Raw genomic sequence first — 5,584 nt, 5'->3', positions numbered from 1 at the left:
AGATATGTAAAGAGAGAAAATCAGGATAATTGTACCTACAGCTTGATCATAGTTAATTCAATCTAGTTTCATAATCAATTAATTTAAGTAATTTTAAAAATACATATTGATTGAAAGTCCAAAAGGTATCACCCTAATTATTAACTAAAGGTCATTTCTGACCGGTAAGGTTATAGGTTAGTTTTTTATCCTCTTAGTACTTTTTTTTTCTTACATTTTTCTCCTGGCTGTGAGTCATTTTTTCCTGCTTCTTTACACACCTGGTTAACTTTTCATGCCATGCCTGACTTTGTGAGTGTCACCTTACTGGGTCCTGGAGGGTTCTGTACTTAAACATTTCGTTCTGAAATATAGTTAACTTCCTTGGAAACAATTTGGCCTTCTCAAGCCTCTGGTATAATTTCTGTTACAATATTTGGTCCCACATCAGGCTTTTTGTTTAGATGAAATCTGGCCTACTACTAAAGCAACACCCACCTGAAGATTCTATCTGATACTCCCTGTGTGTAGAGATTCTTTCTGCATGGAAAACACAAGTTATTGAGGTTCTGTATAAGCTCTTGAGGTTTTCCTGCCTGCTTCTCTCTGGTGGTTCTTTTCCAGCAGTTTCCTCTGGTGTGAGAGGTGTTCAGTATCCCTCTGAAGATTCCAGAGACCCCCTCTGCAGATAGCTGGAGCGTAACCTTGGTGTAGTTCTCTTCTGTCTGGTACTCAGCCCCACAAATTCTAGCTCCCTTAATCTTTGTCTCCTCAGCTCAGTGAGACCTCTGGGTTTTGTTCGGGTTATTTCTCTCTGTGTTGCAGGCTGGAAACTCTCTCCAGGCAAAAAATGAGAGCAATTAGAAATGAGTTCACCTCCTTTGTTCCTGATTTCTCGGCGACTGAAGTTCTTCACTGCCTGTCGCTCAATGAATCAAACCATTGTTGTGTATATTACACCTAGCCTTTTAGTTCAGGTGGAAGGGTACGCCTGTAGCTCCAGGCTGAGGTGGAAGGATTGCCTAAACCCAGCAGGTCCAGGCTGTGGTGGCTGTGAGCGTGCTGCTGCACTCCAGCCTGGGTGACAGAGTGAGGCTCCAATTCAAAAAAAAGAGATGGAAGAGTAAATCCAGTTCCTGTTAGTCCATCATGGCGGGAAGCAGAAATTCCTAGTACTCTTTTGAGTAGTTCAATTTTTCTACAATTTTTGTACTAGCTGAATATACTTACAAAAGTCAAGCATTTATTTATTTAGAATTTTATTTTATTTCAGATGTAAGGGACATGTGTGCAAGTTTGTCACATGGGTCTATTGCATGCTAGCAAGGTTGGGCTTCTAAGGAGTCTGCCCCCCCCACCAAGGTGGCAAATATGGAAACCCACAGGTGGATTTTCGAACTTCCCCTTTTATTAGTCCCCAGTGTCTGTTATTCCCAAGATGCTTGTGCCCCGTGTTTAGCTCCCACATGTGAGTATGCACTTTCTGCTATTTCAGTTTTCTGCAGTTTTACTGCAGTTTTCAGTATTTCCGTTTATTGTGGTTTTCGGTATTCGGTTTTCTGCTCCTGTGTTAATTTGCTTAGAATGATGTCTTCCAGCTACATCCATGCTGCTGCAAATGTCATGTTTTCATTACTTTTTATGACTGCATAGTATTCCGTGACTTATATGTACTACATTTAAAAAAATCTAATCCACTGTGATGGAAACCTAGACTGGTTCCATGTTTCTGCTATTGTGAACAGTGCTGCAATAAACATGCAAGTGCAGGTGTCTTTTTGGTAGAATGACTTCTCCTTTGGGTATATGAGGTCTGACAATTAAGTTTGCAAACTTGCAACCACACACTTATGTGGCAGCATTGTACAGACAACTTGGTGAGGTTTTACAACCTTGGTTTACCAGTGTCTCCCAGCTGTGTTCATATCAACGTGTGACAGGGTCTTGCTGAGTGGCGTTCATTATTGTTCCTGCATGTTTTTGTGTGCCGTTGTAAGAATGTCAAAGCTTGAATTAGAGCAATGAACAAACATTAACTATCTTGTTGAACTTGGCAAAAGTGGAAGCAAAATCAGGGAGATATTATTCCAAGTTTATGGGGATAATGCCATGACGAAAATGGCAGTGTATAAATGGATTTAACAGTTTTCTGAGGGGATAGAAAGCATCACTGATGAAGAGAGGTCAGGATGGCCAGTAATGAGCAGAACTGATGAAAACATTGCAAAAATTCATCAAATTGTATATCCAAATTATCAACTGACTGTGAGAAGCATAGCAGACCAAATAAACTTCTATAGAACAAACAGGAAAATCTTAACTGAAAATCTTGGCATGAGAAAAATGTGTGTAAAAATGGCTCTGAAGGAGCTCTTGCATCATGACAATTCACCAGTTCACACAGCACTGTCTGTGAGGGCGTTTTTAGCCATAAACAAGTAACTGTATAGGATCACCCTTCCTACTCACCTGATCTAGCCTCTAATGACTTTTTTATTTACCCAAATATAAAGGAAATATTGTAAGGAAGACATTTTGATGGCAATCAGGATGTCAAGAGTATAGCCTCTGATGACCATTCCAGAAAAAGAGTTTGAAAATTGACTTGACAGGTGGACTAGGCACTGGCATTTGTATAGCTTTCCAAGGGGATTACTTCAAAGGTGACTGTAGTGACATTCAGCAATAAGGTATGGAGCACCTTATTGCTGAAGTCTAGGATGAGTTCGTGAACTTAATTGTCAGGCCTCGTATACCCAGTAGTGAAATTACTGGGTTGAGGGAAAAATCTATTCTTAGTTATTTGCTAAATTGTCAAACTGTTTTCCACAGCGGCTGAACTAGCTTACATTCCACCCAACAGCACATGAACATTCCCTTTTCTTTACAACCTTGCCAACATCTATTGTTTTTTGACTTTTAAATAACGGCCATTCTGAAAAGTCAAATATTTTAAGAAGTAGAATTGTCCTGTATAGTAACTAGCAAATCAGATTTTACCTTTGAATCAAATTTTTATTAGTGATGACATATAAACCTGAAATGACACAAAGAAGAAAAGTAAGATATTATGTTCTCTGAATGACTGCTATACAAAAAATAGCTAAACAGGCCAGGTGCAGAGACTCACACCTGTAATCCCAGCACTTTGGGAGGCCAAGGCAAGAGGACTGCCTGAACCCAGGAGTTCGAGACCAGCCCGGGCAACTTGGCGAGACCTCATCTCTACAGTAAATCAAAAAATTAGCCAGGTGTGGTGGCGCATGCCTGTAGTTCCAGCAACTTGGAAGGCTGAGGTGGAAGGTTCACTTGAGCCCAGCAGGTCGAGCCTGTGGTGGCCATGAGTGTGCCCCTGCACTCCAACCTGGGTGACGGAGTGAGACTGAAAGAAAGAAACAAATAAACAAACATTTGAAAGAGCATCTTGAATTTTGGTAGATTTGTATATACTGTGAATATTGGGTGAGGCAGGGCAAAGAAAGAAGAGAGTTTTTATTTTCCATTTACTTAAAGCAAATTCTGCCACTGATGTCTGCTGTAGACCTCTTCCACACCCTTCCCCCACCAACATTGGGATTATTTCTCTATTTTGCCTAAGGAGAACTGATGCAGGTCATGAAGTCTTTATGTGTGTTTGTGCTCGATCTCAGGGGGAACCATAAGGGGTCTTCACAAAGTTCATGGAAAATTCATATTATGCACGGATTTCAAAATTTTTTGCCTCAGAATAAACTTGAACTGACTTGTTATAACATGTCTAAACATGATGTAGTTTGATGCACTGAGAAGGATAAGACATCAGTTTGAAAAGAGACCCTATCAGAGCGACATGAATTCTGCTAAAATTGAAGCAGAAACAAACATCAAGCTCATGGTGAAGCCTGGGTGGAAAAACGGTGAAATCATTGATGCTTTATGAAAAGTGTATGAGGACAATGCCCCAAAGACATCAGAAGTTTACAAATATATAACTCGTTTTAAGAAGGGATGAGACCGTGTTGAAACTCCCAGTGGCAGACCATCCACATCAATTTGCAAGGAAAAAATTAATCTTGCTCATGCCTAGCTGAACAGGTCCGATGATTAACAGTGGAAACAACAGCCAACACCATGGGCACACAAACTGGCTTAACTTACACAATTCTGACTGAAAGTTGAGCAAACTTTCCACTTAATGGGTGCCAAAATGGTTGTGCCCAGATCAGCTGCAGACAATAGCAGAGCTTTCGATGGAAATTTTAAACAAGTGAAGTCAAAGTCAACGACATGAAGCATTTCTTCCAAGAATTTTAACAGGAGATGAAGCGTGCCTTTACCAGTGTGATCCTAAAGACAGAGGTCATGGCAACAGTTTTTGGCAATGCTTAAAGCATTTTGCTTGTTGTCTTTCTGGAGGGCCAAAGATAATAGCATCTGCTTATTATGAGAGTGTTTTGAGAAAGCCACAGCGTCAGCAGAAAACACCTGAGAACGCTTCACCAACGAGTCCCTCTCCACCATGCCAATGCTTCTGCTTATTCCTGTCATCAAGCAAGGGAAAGTTATGAGTTTCAATGGAAAATCGTTAGGCATCATTTTGCAGTCCTTATTCGGATCCCCTGACTTATTTTTGTTCCCTAATTTTTAAAAATCTGTAAAAGGCACCCATTTTTCTTCCACTAGTAATGTAAATTCATTGACATGGTTAAACTCCCAGGACATTCAGTTCTTTCGGGATGGACTAAGTGGCTGGCATCATGGCTTACAAAAGTGTCTGGATCTTGATTGAGCTTGTGTTGAAAAATAAAGTTTGTATCTTTTCATTTTTCTCTTTAAATTCCATTTTCCACACACCCCTTGAAGTCCCCACACATGTTTTATGCACAAACTGCCCAAATGTGCCAGTCCAATTGACCAAAGGATGGGAGGATCCCCGGTCCATGCAAGGTGTCTCCTGCAACCCCTATCTGAGACTTCCTCACATCCCATCGTCCTGTGGAGAAAGGCCTGAGATCCAGTACACTAGAAGTAGATGATTGTTAACAGGCTGATTTACCCATTTCCTGGGGGGGAAGTCTCAGATTTTTCTAGGTTATTCTCTCTGCAATCTGCTTTAGCCCAGTTTCTGTGCTTGTGTCTCTGGGTCGGAAGAATTAACCAGTGATGTTGTTTTTGTTACAAGTCCATATTGCCCAGTTAATGCCAACTCAGGGCCTCTCATTTTCTAGGGCTCCTGTCATCATTTTTCTTGTCCTTTCTTGCATTCTGAATATTATAGAGGCTCAAAGAAGACAAATTCTAGCCAAGAGCAGTGTGAAGAGAAGGTTGTGTACTGATCCTGGGCCAAGGATGCCTTCTGGCTTCCTGGCAGCAATTCTGGCTTGAGATTCCCCCTCTGTTCATACTTCCTATCAACATCTTATGACATCAAGCTGTGGTAATCACCAAAGGACTGTGAACACCTGTGAAGTTCAACTATTTAAAATCACATCAAGGCCAGGCATGGTGGTTCATGCCTGTAATCCCAGTATTTTGGGAGGCTGAGGCAAAAGGACCGTTTGAGGCCAGGAGTTTGAGGCCAGGAGTTTGAGACCAGCCTGGGCAGCATAGTGAGACCCTGTCTCTA

This window comes from Carlito syrichta, unplaced genomic scaffold (assembly GCF_000164805.1).
Source record: "Carlito syrichta isolate Samal-C Ts95f unplaced genomic scaffold, Tarsius_syrichta-2.0.1 Scaffold307225, whole genome shotgun sequence".
Lineage (NCBI taxonomy): Eukaryota > Metazoa > Chordata > Mammalia > Primates > Tarsiidae > Carlito > Carlito syrichta.
This window is presented reverse-complemented; position numbering follows the sequence as displayed.